An 18,343-nucleotide genomic window follows, 5' to 3' on the forward strand; every position below is an offset into this window, starting at 1 on the left:
TATAGTAGTGTTCCTCATCATTTAATCCCGAGCAACGCTGAGTCTTCCTGCCAGTATAATACTAAAATTTATGATATTGCTTGTTATCTTGCTTGCTTATCACTCTCCACACTTCATCTATACATGGATGCTTTGGGATAGTGGTAGGTAGGGAGCCTTAGGGTCGCCCTTGACTATAGTTGTCCACTTAGCTTATATATAAATATCAAAACACACGACACCGAGTGAGATAAAAGAGCGCCAATTCCGATTACTGGCCACTGATATGTAACAACTCAGATACTAAAGCAAATTAAAAAATTGAATGGCTTGAATAATAAGAAGCTACTGGATTGCTTTTTGTAAATTATAGTTAACATTTTTTTTCTTTTTTTAATTATCACACGTATTTCGAATAAAAAAATGTTTTTTTAATTTGATTTTGAAGTATTGTATTTATGGAAGCGCGTTCTATGTAAAAAGAAAAGAAAGAAAAGAGAGATAGAGACATGTTTCAAAGCTGCAGGCGATATTTGAATTTATTCTCCAGTTTTTAATTAAGTAATCTTTTAATTAAAAGCAATTGAAAACAAAAAGTACGGATCATTATTTTTCTTAATTTAATACGTAAGGAGATAAAGGCAATTATTACCATTGATCTGAAGGGTTATTAATGCTTTAAAATAATCAACTGACTTAATTTTATGCAGAACTAGTAGAATACCCATCCCAGGTCGGGTATAAATAATAAATATAGCATTAGCATTGACAGGTGTGATAAAGTTTTGGCGGCACCTGATAAAGTTTACAAATAAAAAATAATGTCCCCACATTACTCACCCCATTGCCTAAAATACATATTCCATAATTCATAAAGATGTGTTCAATAATAAAGGATTGTACCAATCGCATACATATTATTGATGCTCATGGACTGTTGAAATTTGCATTGCTGGAAGCACTTCCGGACGTTCTAGCAAAGGTTGGTCGGAGTTTGGTTTTCATTTGCCCAGGTGCGAATTTACACGCCAAATTTAGTTCTACTTTGAAATTGATTCTTAAATGGGATCTTGAATTATTTTACCTGTTTAGGAACTTTGTAAGAATGAATAACTGATCACGGCATATATCATTTAATTGGATATCATTATTGAGATGAGTATTATTTATTAATTTTATTTATTGCCGACTATAATGATTTCCAATTAAATAATATATACCATTCGGCATGGACCCGACCATGGAAGATCAGATAATAAATAAACATGGATTTATAAGACCAAAACGTTCAACCTTGATCGCCCTTCAGGGCCTGTGGCGCTGTTGATAGAGACGTTGAATCTCTACGGTTCCAGGTGAGAATTGTCTGAAGATAGCGGTTTCAATCCTACCCAAAGCCGGCCAGAGGCTTACTTGACCAAAACGTGGCGAGAAAACAACTACGGAAGGCAGTAATTGTAGTGAATGCAATTAGGAGATTCAGAGTTCCTATCCGTCACGGTTACCACCTGATGAAGGCCAGAGGAATAGTTGGCCGAAACGTCGTGAAACAACTAAGAAAATATGAGGATAATAGTCCGCAATAAATAAAATTGATCACGGCATATTCTTCTGTCATGAGCTTTATTGAACTTTTGAACTTTCTTGCGATATGATTAATCTCAAATCTAACCAGACTTGACTTCTTGACCTGCCCCAATCAGAAAGGATTATCCTGGGGATCATATACCAGCTCGGAGCATGCAAAAGATGCAATATTTTCTGCAATGGTGAATTGAATCAGGACATCTGCAAAATGGATGGTAACATTTAATGCTAGTAAAACTAAGCTGCTCTCCTTTAACAATTACAAGACGCTTCTCCAACCCCCTATATCCTTGACAAATAGCACCCTACCTGAGAATTCTACCTTCAAACGCCTCGGCCTAACATTTGCAGGCAATATGAACTGGAACAAATACATAGAGGAGATTGCAAAGGCTGCTGCAAAGTAGGTGGGTTCCCTCTATCGAGCTAGAAGACTACTCACGCCTGAGAGTATCCTGTACCTCTACAAGGCCACCATTCGCCCATGCATGAAGTATTGTTGCCATATTTGGGCTGGTGCATCTACCACTAGTCTCTCCCTCTTAGATAAAGTCCAAAAAAGAGTTACCAATCTAATTGGTCCCACTTTATCAACTAACCTCTAGTCCCTGTCTCATCGTCGCAATGTTGCATCACTGTGCCTGTTTTACAAATATTTTAATGGAATGTGTTCTGATGAACTCGTTTCACTTGTACCCCCTCGACATACATATCCCCAACAAACTCGCTAAGCAACAAAATCTCACCCCTTCACTGTTGATGTCCCTAAATGCCAGAAAGCTTTCTATTCTAATAGTTTCTTCCCTCAAACAACCAGACTTCGAAATTCTCTTCCTGCTGTCTGCTTCCCTGGCTGTACTGATATGCAGAAGTTTAAATGTAAGATAAACAAATATCTTGTTAATCTTTCCTAGACATGGTCCTAAATAGTAGCCCCTTACGTCCAAATGGCGATATGCTTTGTAAGGGGTGAACATGAGTAAAAAAGAAAAAAAAAAAGATCTAGCTAATTTGTATATTCTTTTAAAACTTCATTTTAATTAATTCCCTATTAGATTTTTCGGTTTTCTTATGGGATGATCATTTTTAGTTAACTATTACGTGTAATTATATTCATGCAGATATTCTACATGATTTATGCCTGCATAATATTTGCGTATAAAGCTTATAGTTAACACAAACTTTTTTCTATATATATTTATGTATACTATATATACTTTTGTATAAAAAAATGATGCCTACCAAACTCCTCTTTCAGTTTTTGGTCTACAAGCATGAATCTTAATATATAGGTATTCAAGCTAATGCAAAACTTTATATTTGGGTTTTAGCCAGGGAAAATCGGTACAAAATTGTGAAAATTAAAAAAATTAAATTTGCCAGGGAAGGTTGAATGATAGCATTACGAATATGCATGCGTAATGTAATAGCTATTGGTTCATGTTTTAATTTTTAGCCTTACAAATCTACACAGTCATCTTCCTCAGAGTTTCTGGCTTACAAATATTCATGTTTTCTAAATCTTTTACCTGTGTAGAAGAAATTCCTACTTCCCAACCGCATGTTGCTAAACCGACCCTGCAGAAGTTGAACGATTTGGGTTACGAAATTCTGCCACATCCGCCATACTCTCCAGACATCTCACTTACCGACTACCACTTTTTTAACTATCTCGACAACTGTCTGCTAAGAAATGCTTAAAAAACCTAAGCGATATCAAAAACGCCTTCAGCGACTTCATCGCCATCAGAACCTTCTCTGCCACCAATAGCAATGGCCAGTGACTCCCTGTCTGAGAGTACATCTTTCAAACTGCTTGGCCTAACGTTCACAGGAAACATGAGTTGGAACAATTATATTGAAAACATTGCCAGAGCCGCTGCGAAAAAGGTAGACTCTCTCTACCGTGCTAGAAAACTACTGACACCTGAAAATATCCTGTACCTCTATAAAGCCACCATTCGCCCATGTATGGAGTATTGTTGCCAAATTTGGGCTGGTGCATCTGCTGCTAGTCTCTCGCTCCTAGACAAGGTTCAAAAGAGAGTCGCCAATCTGATAGGCCCTGAACTGGCATCTAAGCTTCAGCCTCTGTCCCATCGACGAAACGTTGCATCCCTCTGCCTGTTCTGCAAGTATTTTAATGGTGAATGCTCTGACGAACTGCAGACACTTGTGCCCCCACGACGTAGACACCCTCGACAAACCCGACAGGCAGCTAAATCCCACCCCCACAAAGTAGAGATTCCTAGATGTAAAAGATCTTTTTACTCCAATAGTTTCTTCCCCAGAACCGCTAGACTCTGGAATTCCATTCCAGGTCCCTGCTTCCCTAACTGTACTGACATGCAGAAGTTCAAGTGTTATGTGAACCGACATCTTGCTGCCCAAATCCCAACATAGTTCCCCAGTAGTTGCTGCCCCTGATAGTAGCCCCCTACACCAACGTGGCAATGTGCCTTGTTTGGGGTGAAAATGTAATAAAAAGAAAAAAAAAAAAAAAAGAACACAAGATTTTTACGTTACCCAAATAAATACACTTTGGGTAAAAGTGTGTTAATTCTGATGGTGCTTATTTCGATCAATAAATTTTTGTTTGAGCCAAGAAATGTTCATCTAAATTTAAAAGTTAAAAGCCACAAGAACCCGATATAAAAAAAGCTTTTGTATTAAAAAAAACAAAAAAAACGGTTGCTTGTCCTAATCTAGAAATTCATTAGCTGATCACTATTTTACCAACCTGCTCAACTTGTTTATAAAGATATTATGAAGTTAGCCTTTACTTTTTTCCCTGTTTCCATTTTGACGTTTCACATGTACAATGAAACTTGCTATAACGTCATATTTTTTTTTTTTTTTTTTTACTCTTATTTCTTCCATTAGGTTGGTGCTAAAACAATATCGTTTTCTCACATATGTGACTTTTATATATGATTTCTGAATTAATTCATTGATATATATAGCCATGTTATATATCATTTTAAAGAGCATTTTTCGCTCTATAGAATTGTGTTATTCGTTACCATTTTCAATCTCTTCGTTCATTTTTTTGCAGGCTTTTCAACAGCATGGACAAAATTCAAATCCGCACGATTTTCTTGTTCCAGTTTAAACTACGCCGAAAAGCTACTGAGACAGGCCGTGATATGAATGATGAGTTTGACCCAGGAACCACTAACGAATGTGTGGCACAATGGTGGTTCAAGAAATTTCGCAATGGTGACGAGAGCCTCGAAGATGAAGACGGTCGCGGCCAGTTGACTGAAGTTGATAACAAACATTTGAAAGCTTGAATTGAAGCTGAAACTTGCAAAACCACACGAGAAGTTGCTGTTGAACTCGAGGTCGACTACTCAACAGTCGTTTGCCATTTAAAGCAAATAGGAAAGTCAAAAAGGTTGGATAAATAGGTGTCGCATGAATTGAATGATAATAAAAAAAAATCGTCATTTTGAGGTGTCTTCTATGCTTCTTCTGCGCAATAAAAATTATCCATTTCTTTAGCAGATTATGACGTGTGATGAGAAGTGGATCCTCTATGACAACTGACAACGTTCGACACAGTGTTTGGATGTCGGAGAAGCTCCACAACACTTCCCGAAGCCAAAATTGCACCAAAAAAAAAGGTTATGGTGACTGTTTGGTGATCTGTGGCCAGTCTCATCCATCACAGCTTCTTGAATCTGGGTGAAATGATTACAGCGGAGAAGTACTGCCGACAAAATGCACCAGAAGCTCCAACGTATGTGTTTGAGATTGGTCAATATGAAGAGATCAATTCTTTTTCATGACAATCCTCGCCTGCATGTTGCTCAACTGACCTTCCAGAAACTGAACAAATTGAGCTACAAGATTGTCTCATCCGCCATATTCATCGGACCTCTCGCCTACTGATTATCACTTTTTCAAACATCTCGACAACTTCTTGTCCGAAAAATGCTTTAAAAGCCGAGATGGTACCGAATCGGCCTTCAATGACTTCACTGCTTCCAGAACTCTGGATTTCTATGCTAATGGGATAAATAAAATTCTTTCTCGTTGGCAAAAATGTGTAAATTCTAATGGTTCTTATTTCGATTAATAAAATTTATTATGAAAGGAGTTATGATCCAAAAAAGTTGAATGTCAAAAAAACAATATTTTTGCACCAACCTAATACTAAATCTAGAGTTGACAGATCGATTCTTTTTAATATGTCGTTTTCAGCAAAACAGCATTAAGTACTTACTTGTCATGTCGAAAATAGTAATACATCTAAAAATTACGAAAATTCATCAAGTAGAAAGTTATCTATAGTTAAAAGTAATTTTTGTGGAAAATTAAGAAAAATGCAATTTTTCTTAGACATAAAGTAGACTAAATAAAGGACATAACTCGGAATTAATATTTTACATTACTTGTTGATGGTGTGTAATAATTGTCATCTATAGCGATAAATTATTTTTTTACTAAAAAAAAAACAATATCAGTTATTCTACTTGATGAATTTTCGTAATTTTGGGATATACTACTATTTTCGACATGACAATTAAGTATGTACTATTGTTTTTTCTTAGAATGACATTTAAAAAAAATTGTTTGAAATGAATGGCTCTCGTCTTGGGAAGGCTTCATGTTTTGATAAGCTTCTGGGCTTGACCTTTACTCCCGATCTGAAATGGAACACGTATATCAAATCCATTGCCAAACTCCCTAGAAAAATGGTGGGACCCTTCTACCACTCAAGTAGTTATCTCACTCCTGATGCAATTCTCTACTTATATAAAAGCCAGATTCGGCCAACGATGGAGTACTGTTGCCACATCCGGGCAGGAGCTGCTAGAAGCAGCTTATCCTGTTCTGACAGAGTTCAAAATAGACTTTGTAGCTTAGTAGGGGATGCCCTTTTCCCTTCCCTGCAACCTCTTTCCCATAGAAGAGACGTCGCGAGCTTGTCTCTGCTTTATCATTATTTTCATGGCAAGTGCTCATCCAAACTTCAATCCATGGTCCCCCCATTGCCAAACTTTCACGAAAAACACTCATCTAGCCAAAAACACTATCAATAATTTCCCACACTCTTTATCTGTGCCTAAACCTAAACGTAGATTCCATGAACAAAGGTTCTTTCTTAAAACTGCATGCGTGTGGAACTCTCTTCCGTTTGCCTGCTTTCCAGCTGACTACAATCTGACAGTGTTCAAGTCCAATGTAAACAAGTTCTTGATGAACCGTCCCCCTAAGTAATCCAATTCACAAAATTCCCACTACTTATGTTTACTACACCATAATCACAGTGACTAATGTATACCCATTAAACCTTATCCTCGAGTGGTCTCCGGGCCTTGATAAGTGGTGACTCGTATGTTTAAAAAAAAAAAAAAATGAATCTGTCGACTTTATCTTAACAAGCACCTAAATTACTATAAGTAAATGCCAAACTGTAATTCAAGCGACTGAAATAGGATGTAGCCAATATGGACCGTTGGATTATTTCACCTTTTTCGCTTGTTTATAATTTTTTCCCCATCTGAATTTTAAATATTGAAAGCATTGGTTGATACTGTAGATTCATACAATCTCCTAAATGCTCCTCTCCCCTAACCAGAAAAACGAGATTCTACTCTTTGTAGGCGATTACATGCGAACACCCTAAAAAAAACTACTAAAAAAATTATTCTAGAGTCGGGGATCAGTTTCACATACAGATTTAATGTAAAATGAGTCGCCATTTCCGGACAATACAAGTATTTTAGGGCAGTAAATTAGTTTTATTTTGGGTAATTATGCAGAATATGGACCATGCTAAAATAAAAACGATTTTATTTAGAAACCCATTCTTAACATGGGGAGGGGAGGGCGTCTTTAAACTATTATGTAATTTCATAAACAAAATATATCGTAATACTTGAATTTAACTTTAAAATCCTATATAAAAAATGTAGCATATTCTTTACGCGTGCCTTCTTTTGCCATGGAAGATAAATTGTGTGTGTTTTCATAAGTTGGGGGGGGGGGGTCTACTTTTTTATGTGATCAGGTGTGGTTTTACGTCCTTACTACTTATTTAGGCTTAGCTCTTGACATATCAAAGGCCTTTGACAAGGTATGGCATAAGGGTCTACTTCACAAGATTTCCAAAAAAAAAAAAAAAAAAAAAAAAAAAAGCAGCAAAAATCTAGTCACCTGCCCATAAAAATATTTTGGAAACAGATAATTTTACATTAAATTGATATACATTAAATTCTAAAATAATTTTATTTTTAGGAGGGAGGGGTCTTATTTTTTCGCCAAGATTTGTGGGGTATTCTGGTCACACATAATCTCCCCCCCCACACACACACACACCTCAACGTAGAATCTCTCTGGGGAGATTCAACGTAAGGTCTTAATCTACATATTTACATTTTAATAATTGTTTTGAAATAAAATTCTAATTTACATTTGAATGTATATAAATTTCAACTTTCAAGTTTTTACCAGTTGCATTTATCTCAACTATTATATAAAAAATCACTTTGTGTGTGTGTGTGTGTGTGTGTGTGTGTGTGTGAGTGAGTTCCTTCCTCATAGGTTCCGAAACGGCTGGACTTGTCTTTTGTAAAATTCACACAAATCTAATTTATATGTCTGGCAGTGTTCTTAGATATGTCTTGTACAGACATTTATCCAATAAGTATTGAAAATCCAAAAAGTCTTAAAAATAGCTTTTCTCTCTTATAGATAAAAAAGAATAATTTTTACAGGGGAATATTTTACGTTCCACCAGTCAAGGGAGATAATAAAATTTCAGCAAATCATTTCTCCTTAAAAAATAGATTTATTATAATCTGAAGATATAGCTTAACGGTAAAACATTCGACTGCAGCACCAATGATCCTCTGTTCAATCCCGAGTATACCTCACCATTTTATTTTAATTTTTTCTTATTAATGAATTCCGTTTACGATACCATTAATGAATTCAGTTTAGATACCATTTAAAATTGTCTCAAATCATTTCTTTGTTTGCATATTCTAAAACTAAATGTTAATCAGAAGTGACTTTTCCGGGGCATTAATCATCAAGCCCAAATATCAGCTGCTGTCATATTGGTGGAATTTGATGAACGACATTATCATTATTATTTAAAAAAAATGTTTTTTGCGACTAAGTCCACTTGGCAAATTATTCCTCATAATATATAATAATCAAAGAGGACTGATTCTATAATAATACATATGCAATCTGCATGAATTAAAACCGCTTTTGAGAGGAGCACACAATTACAAGTCTTACATTTCCAACTGTTCAATTCAATGGGCAAAACTGACACATTGCCTTTCAGAAGGTTTCTCTTAAGTTCAGAATGATCGATTCTTTCCTTCGCAAAAATTTCAGATCCCTACTTGATTAGCCTCCTCCATTCGGGCCGGAATTTTGCTAGGGTCTCCCAGTTCTGAACAGGAATCTTGAAAATTTTAAGATTGTCTTTTATGAAATCCTTGAAGCGCCTCTTCGGTCGATGTTGAGGACGTTTCCCAGTCTTAAGCTCGCCGTAAAACAATTGCTGAGACAGCCTCACATCTTCCATCTGAACAACATGACTTACCCAGTGGAACCGGTTCCTCATCACAATTGCTTCGATCCTCTAACACTCAGCCTTCCCAAGAATATATATATATATATATATATATGTTTTTTTTTACAATGTTGTTTTATTTATAACCTAAGTTTTTGCCTTTAAATTCATTAGATTCCATTGGAAGTTATTTTTGTGAAAAGAATGTTCGAAGTTTATTTTATGTCATAAAATTATTTTTGATCTTTGTATAATAACATTTTTTAAGAGTAAAAATATTTGTTGTGCAAAAAAAAAAAAAAAAGATTACAGTATTATTAGTCTTTTAGCGAGTTTTAAAATAAGCTTTTTTTCATCCAACGTACTTCTGATTCCGCTTTTTAGCTGCTAACCTCGATCCAATCAAACATAGATAATAAGCTGATAATACTAGTTATTCATTTAAAAGTGCTTTCCAGGATTGCCAGATTGGACATTTCAAGGCCAAGTTTCGACAATCTGGCCTTTTTATTGAAGCAGTTTTGACTTTCAAAAATTGCATTAGCCTTTTTAAAAATTTGGCTTCAATTTTGACTTTTTTTTTCTGACTATTTTTACTAAAAAACTTTTTTTAGAATAATCATTAAAGAAAACGTTTTAATTTTTAAGCAGTTTGATCTTTAGGTACTTGTACAGTTTAATCAAAACATTAAAAAATGAAAATATCGAAAAAAGGTTATATTGTACGTATCCGTTGTGGACTGAAGATCTTTGAAAAAAAAAATCTCAGTTAATCTCATCAAGTAGTTTTTGGTTTTTTTTTACAGCGAAAAAAACAATTTGCTATCATACCGAGCAAAAGGTTCGATTTTTAGGAAGAAAAGCTAGTATTAAAGATGGGAAGGGAGTGTCGGCGCTTTAAACTGAGTTATCTCACCGTGGTGTGTTAAAAAATTCAAAGATGGCTACCTTAAACATACTGTCATAAAAATGTATTTTTTCGCTGTAAAAAAAAAAAAAACAAAAAAAAAATATGCGATCAATTTAAGTGAAATTTGATGGAGTATTTTTTTTTTAAAGACTCGTCACGGAAAGATGTCACATTCCAAAAATCACATAAATTGATGCCGTATATTTTTTTTGTTTTTTAATAAGAAAATCAAATTTTATGAGTTATTTATTAGTAATAGAATATTTATTGAAATCTAAATTAAAATAATGGAACAAATTTTATTTAAAAAAGTTAATTTTTACCATCACACCCATTATACGACCCCTACGAATCAAAATGAAAATTTATTTTTTTAGGCGATTACATGCTACAAATTCTGTTGTGTTTGTGTTACTATACACACAGATTCGAAAAAAATGGTCAAAAAACAAATATATAACAAATAAATGTTACCAAAGGTAAGATAAGTTACTCTTCTACCTATCTGGGTAAGTTTTTAGTGGTTTTACTCATTTTCAAACGTGTAGTCGGTTCGAAAATCATACAGTGTTTATCGATATATTTGAAAAAGAAAAATGGCTGAGGTCTTATTTGAACACGGTAAGTTTGGGAAAATGAGTTCAAACTAAAAAATTATACAAAATACTGTTAGAAACTCAATATATGTTAACGTGACATAGTCGGACATATATTCGGTGGGTTTCTAACAGTATTTCGTATAATTTTTTTGGTTTAAACTCATTTTCCCAAACTTACCGTGTGTAAATAACGTTTTAAATTTCAGGAAACAAGTAATTTCCAAGATATGAAGAAATTATAGTTTCAAAAAGTGGGGGGATAACTTTTCTATATTAATTTAACGTAAAATGAGCATCCACTTTATGACCATCGTTTTGTGAGGGGAGGGGGTGTCAACGTAAAATAAACACAATTTAACGTAAAATGGGTAATTGTGGTCTGGTAGGCCAACACAAACCTACCTTAAAAAACTTGCTTTTTAAGGGGTTTTCGGGTGTGCTGAAAACAAATAGCGCATTTAAAATTGGGGCCGGCAACTAGTTTCCACGATACTGAAAAATTACTTTTCCGCCGGTTTCATATAATATAAAAGTATACGCACACGCTTGCGCGTACAACAATGGACACCACTTATAACATAAAATATCGCATTTAAATTTTCCGCAAATAAGTAGTTTTCCGGGTATTAAACAACTGGTGACCATTGTTTTTCGCGCATCTTGGAATCTACTTGTTTCTTGGAATTTTAAACATTATTTTTGTTTACAGCACCCCTGAAAACCTTTAATAGTGTACATTTTAAAGGATTTTTGAGAGTGGAAAGATGTTACAACTTTACCGAAATGTTTCGAGGAATATGCCGGAATGCCAAAATAAACATCTTCTAACAATTAAAATAATTTCAAGTTGTAGTTGAATTTGCTATTTATAATTGCCGATATTAATTTTTTAGTCGCGTGCAAGCAACTCTAAGTCACTCTGTTGGTCTGTCCGTAACACTTTTGTGCTTGGCTTTTTGGGTTCAGATCAAAGGTCTGTTGTTAATAGATGCTGTTCTTAGCTTTTTAAGCTTTTCTTGGCCAAAAGGCCAAGAAATTTGCTCGGTTGGGAAGCAAATAAATACCTTTTTCTTGGCCTTTTGGCCAAGATCAAAGTGTAGCATTTGTTCCGGCAGATACTGCAAGCAAAGACCAGATGTGGGGGCAACCCCACATACCTGACCTTTAACCAGCTCCCATTTCCCACCTCTCGGGAGCTGGTCCCCTTTTTCCCTTCCCCCTCCCTTCACTCCTCACATTAAAAATCGGCCTTGTGCCTAATTTGCTTGGTGGGGGAGCAAATAAATACCATCTGTTCTGGCATATACTGCAAGCAAAGACCATATGTGGGGGTAACCCCACATATCAGACCTTGGTCAATGTAGGGGCAACCCTTCATACCAACAGTTCCTATCCAGCTCCCATTTCCCACCTCTCGGGAGCTGGCCCCCCTTTCCCCTCCCCCCTCCACATTTAAAAACGGCCTTGTGCCTAATTTGCTCAGTGGGGAAGCAAATAAATACATACTGCAAGCAAAGACCATATGTGGGGGCAGCCCCACATATAAGACCTTGGTCAATGTAAGGGAAACCCTTCATACCAACTGTCATTATCCAGCTCCCCTACTCCCCGGGGAGTTGGTCTCCATTTCCTCTTCACTCCTCCGATTAAAAATCAGCCTTGTGCATAATTTGCTCAGTGGGGGAGCAAATAAATACCAACCCCACATATAAGACCTTGATCAATATAGGGGCAACCCTTTCATACCAATTGTCACTATCCAGCTCCCCTACTCCCCGGGGAGTCTGTCCCCATTTCCCTTTCACTCCTCACATTAAAAATCGGCCTTGTACCTAATTTGCTCGGTGGGGGAGCAAATAAATACCCTTTTCTTGGTCTTTTGGCCAAGATCAAAGTGTAGTATATGTTCATAACAGATGCTGCGCTTACATTTGTAACTTTTCCTTGGCAATCGAAGGGGAAACCCTTCCATGCTAAGGCATTTTTAGTCGCATGCAAGTCACTCCATCGGTCGGTCTGTAACGCATTTACATTTTATTTTTTTTTTTAAGCAAGGGGTATGGAGTAACATTTTTGTCCCCCGATTTATCAGAGAGGGACCTATGTTTTCAATGGGTCCGTCTGTCTGTTAGTCCGGATGATTGACGGATAACCGTCCATTAGTTTTTCCTGAAATTTTGTCACAAATTATATTTTAATATATAAATGTGCATAGTAAAAAAAAAATTTTTTTTTTTTTTTTTTTTTTTTTTAACGAAAAATCCTGTTTTGCCCACAGGGGCTCAAAAGGGGTCAAAAATGGCCAAAAATGACACATTTTGTCCCGTAACATTTGATCCATCCATTAGATTTTTCTGAAACTTGCCCAAAATGTGGAGGGCATCGTTCTTAATATAAATTCAGTATGGATGACCCTGGAAAAAGTCTGATTTGTGTCCCTCAGGGATTTTTTTGTGCTGAAAACGCCCTTTCTTCTGGCATGTTTCTCATATTTCTCAACAAAAACTTGATGTCTATATAGTGGTTTCCCATGTTGCTGAATGTAAATGTACAAGTGTTTAGGTGTGAAACTGCATTGTTTGTCCATTGTCACTGGTATTCGGCATTCAAAGTGGCTCATCAGGGGTAAAAAATGTATGAAAATTGAAAAAAAATTATACTTTTTGCCCCATAAATTTTGACCTATCCATTAGATTTTTCTGAAACTTGTCCAAAATGTGGAGGCCATTGTTCTTAATATAAATTCAGTTTGGGTGACCCTGGTAATATTCTGGTTAGTGTCCCCTGGGTACTTTAGTGCCAGAAAACACACCTTTTTGGGACTCCCATGCAGCACCAATTTTTTAAACTATATTTTGTACAGAGGGGAGCCATGCATGTGCGGCTCGTTTTTTAACCAAGAGGCATGGAGTAACATTTTGGTCCCCCGATTTATCGGTGAGGGACCTATGTTTTTGGTGGGTTGTTCTGTCCATTAGTCCGGACGATTGACGGATAACCGTCATTAGTGTTTCCTGAAATTTTGTCACAAATTATATTTCAATATATAGATGTGCATAGTAAAAAATATTTTTTGTGCGGAAATTCCCATTTTACCTACAGGGGCTCAAAAGAGGTTAAAAATGCCTCAAAATGGCCAAAAATAACACTTTTTGTCCCATAACATTTGATCCATCCATTAGATTTTTTTTGAAACTTGCCCAAAATGTGGAGGGCATTGTTCTTAATATAAATTAATATAAATTCAGTATGGGTGACCCTGACAAAAGTCTGGTTTGCATCCCCCGGGGACTTTTAGTGCTGAAAACGCCCTTTCTTCTGGCGCGTTTTTCATATTTCTCAACAAAAACTTGATATGCATATCTATATAGTGCTCTCTCATGGTGCTGAATTCAAATATACATGTGTTACGGTGTAAAACTGCATAGTTTGTCCATTGTCACTGGTATTCAGCATTCAAAGGGGCTCATAAGGGGTCAAAAATGTACCAAAATTGCAAAAAATGACTCTTTTTGCCCCATAAATTTTTACCTATCCATTAGACTTTTGTGAAACTTGTCCAAAATGTAACTTTTCCTTGGCCACATATCTAAGATCAAAGTGTAGTATCTGTTCTTAACCAATGTTGCACTTGTTTGTAACTAATAAGTAAATGTGTTACGGACAGACGGACTGACCGACGGAGAATAGTTTCTTAGTTGTGTGCAAGCAACTCTATAAGTCACTCAGTCGGACTTTTTATTTTTTTTTATGTTTATTATACCACTATTTATTGGTTTTCGGGGTTCCTGAATACGAAAATAATGTTTCAAATTCCCTAAATCAAATAATTTTTGTGATATAAAGTGGGGGATCACTTTTCTGTATTAATTTTATGTAAAATGATCACCCACTTTACAACCAGTCAGTCTTAAAGCCATTCAAGTCATTCTCCAGATCATTCAAGTTGTTTTTGAAGGATTCCAGTTATTTTTTAAGCATTCAAGTCATTCTTAAGGTCATTCAATTCATCCTTAAGTTCATTAAAGTCATTCTAAGTCATTTACTTTTTATTTATTTAAGTCATTTCAGCCCATTTTTCGGTCATTTCAGTTTATCTTTAAGAATTTCATGTCAATCCTACATTCACGTATTCATTCATTACACGAGAGCACGCGACTAATGGCCATCGGCCTTGTTATATTATATGAAATTTTTTTTTTTTAAATTAGAAAACTTTATTCAAAAATCTATGTTTAAAACTTCATATCGCGGAATATTGGAATTTTATACTATTTAAATTTTTTAAAAATGAATTATTTTTTTTTAGATTTTTTTTCTTGTAATCTAACAAATTATAGTATATATATATTATTGAGAAATATTTATATAGTATATATATATTATTGAGAAATATATATATAGTATATATATATATATTATTGAGAAACACCGAAAACATAATATTGATTTTATGTTCATTTTTATTTTCAACTTGAAGAGAAATGAAATAAGTAATGGGTATATATAAGTATTTTTTTTTTTTTAACTATTTAAACTCTTCAGTTTTATAAAATGTTGCAATTTTTATGGACCGAAATTTATTTTTTTTAGTTTTCATAACATGAAATATGTGTGTGTGTGTGTGTGTGTGTATGGGGGGGGGTACAACGCCTAAAAAATATTTTCTCTCGCATATTTAATGAAAATGAAAACTGCTTTTAAAATAAAAGTTAATTTAAAATTGAACACGTGTCGAAAATTTCATGAAAATCTGACCATTAGTTGATTTTTGCTAGATTTTTTTTAAAACACGGATGTTAACGCCTTCAAAATGATCACTACATACTATGTAATACATAGGAACGTTGTTTTAAGGCGTCGATAGTGTAAACACGATTTTTGTCTCACATTTTCATTCGCTGTAAATTTTTTTTTTAAATATTACTAGTTTATTGGAAGCCTCTTTTAAAATGGTACAAAAGTTATGATGATAAATATTAAATTAAATTAGTTACATCGTGTTACATGGGGGGGGGGTAAATCTGTATCCCGCGTTGGAGGTACCTACAAAACTAAAATGAATTAAAAATAGAAATCCAATAAAAATGTAAACATGATTAAATTCTAAAATAAAGTTTTGAGTGTTTATTCAAATTGGCACTTATGGCGACAATTAAAAGTAAAGAAAATACACAGAAGTCGGTGCTAAGGCAGAGAGTGATCCGCGCTATTTTTTAAATCGTATTTCCACGTTTAATTAAAGTTTTATGATATGTTGTTTTTTTTTTAAGGTTAACGTACAGAATAGGTACAAAACATCTTCCCCTTCCCATGTTAAGAATGGCTTTTTAAATAATAACGTTATTATTTTAGTACGGATCACTTTCTGCATGAGTACCGAGAAGTCTATTATGATACTCGTTACAGAACGAAGATGTCATATTCCAAAAATTACGTAATTTAATCCATAGTTTTTCTTCTTTTTTTTATTCAAGAAAATCCAATTTTATGACTAAGCGAGTCGTTGTGTTTTCGTCAGCCGTGATGAAATCCGGTGAAATAAATAAAGGGAGAGAAAACCCAAACCAAAGTGCCGATGTAAAAAATCGGCCTTATGTTCAATACAGTTTAGCAGTAAAATCGCTAAAAATCGTAAATTTTTATTTTATTAGTTAAAAAAAGAAACCTACTTTATCAAATTACGTGATTTTTGGAACGTACATCATAAGTGCCAATTCGAATAAGCGCCTAAAATCGAAAGCGCGCGTTTTATTAGTTTCGGCTGGAAACTTACTCAAAGAAAATTATTAGACAATATACGGTGTATTTGCTCTCTATGTTCCCCGCCCCGCCTATACGTAACTTTGAATAAATAAACGTTTATTTATTTATCAAACTATTTATTAAAATTCAATCTGGAAGGAATTTTTGGCAATGTTTTACTTTCTTTCCACCTTAACAATCACGTTTTAAATAACGACTTTTAAAAGTTTTCGTATATGCTGAAAACGAATATCGCATTTAAATTCTCCGCAAACAAATACTTTTCCGAATATTAAGCAATATTGTTTACGCGCAAGCGCACTAAAAATATCACTAAACATAAAGAAATTATATTGCTTGATATCCGGAAAACTATTTGTTTGCAGAAAATTTAAATGTGATATTCGTTTTTAGCATACCCGAAAACCTCATTTGTCGTCATTCTAAAGGTGATTTTTAAGGTAAAAAGTAAATAAAAATTAGCCGAATGTTTTTGTTTTTTTTAATCCTATTTCGAAACGAAAATTGTAAACCTGACATATTTTTTTGGTACAAAATGTGTGTTATGATCTGTTTCTGATACTAAATTTAATCTTTTCTGTCCTCGATCAGAATATGAGAAATCCTGTTAGACTGCGGCAATTTAAATTATGTTGCATTTCATTGTCTGTGCTTCCGCTATTTTTTTTTTGGGGGGGGGGGGGATAAAATTTTAAAAAGTTAAATTCACGTTTTACGATATCTTTTGCTGGGTTTTTATTACTACACAGATTCGAAAAAGTTGTCAAAAAACAAATATATAACAAATAAATATTATCAAAGGCAAGATAAGTTACTTTTCTACCAAACTGGATATATTTTTTGCGTTTTTATTAAACGAAACATGTTTATTCAGCTCGAAAAACATGCAGTGTATGTATTGGACAATTAAAAATGGCGCCCGACTCTCTCTCTTTAACACGGTAAGTTCGGGAAAAGGTGTTATAAATAATAAACTAGACAAAATACTATTAAAAATACACAGAATATATGTCAACCTATGTCACGGTAACATATAGTGTGCGAATTTCTAACAGTATTTTGTCTAGTTTATTATTTATAACACTTTTTCCCGAACTTACCGTGTTAAAGAGAGAGTCGGGCGCCATTTTGAATTTTCCAATACATCGGTAAACACTGTATGCTTTTCGAGCCGAATAAACATGTTACATTGAATACAAACACGAAAATTATATCCAGTTTGGTAGAAAAGTAACATCTTGCTTTTGATAACATTTATTTGTCATATATTTGTTTTTGACAACTTTTTCGAATCTATGTGTACAGTAATACAAACCCCTTTTGCTTGTTAAATTGTTAGATGAAAATATAGAACAGCTAAAAAGGTGTCCCTCCCCATGTTAAGAATGGCTTTCTAAATAACATTATTATATTAACACGGTCCGTAAACTACACAAGTACCTAAATTTTTGTCCCAATCTAAAGTGTGCCTTCAGTTATCTGAACAGAACACCCTTATTAACACACACACATACGTGGAGAGACAAGTAAACAGAAATTATCTTTCGAATAATTTTCAGGCACTAGTGCAGTTTAGCATCCACAAACAAATTGTCTTCGGTACGTCTGCATTTATCGACCGGCGATTTCCAAGATGATACTCGAGTGTGCCCGGTAGATGACGGGAATAACCGGAAACGGTCGACAAGAAGCAGTTTTCTAAACATTAAGACATTTTTCCCCAATGTATTTACTTAATGAATTTCAGTAGCCGTCGCCATTCTTAACATGGGGAAGTGGGCTGTAACAATGTGTGTGTGTGTGTGTGTGTGTTTTGTAATAAGGCTCGGCCGGCAGTTTCCGGTTATTCCCGTCATCTGCCGGGTACACCAGAGTAACTTTGCGGATCGGTAAATGCAGAAGCACCTTGTTTTCATTTTAGGAGAGTTTCGTCTGTGTAAACGCAAGCCACTCCGCCTCTCT

At 34.8% G+C, this 18,343-nt stretch overlaps 1 protein-coding gene across 2 annotated transcripts in view; it reads right to left on the bottom strand.

Annotated features, from left to right (window-relative positions):
• The window catches only part of LOC145247326 (uncharacterized), a 489,868-nt gene that overhangs the window by 437,149 nt on the left and 34,376 nt on the right, over window positions 1–18,343 (bottom strand). The window lies entirely within an intron of this gene.

Source organism: Euprymna scolopes, chromosome 25 (genome assembly GCF_053919585.1).
Source record: "Euprymna scolopes isolate OS-2025 chromosome 25, ASM5391958v1, whole genome shotgun sequence".
Lineage (NCBI taxonomy): Eukaryota > Metazoa > Mollusca > Cephalopoda > Sepiida > Sepiolidae > Euprymna > Euprymna scolopes.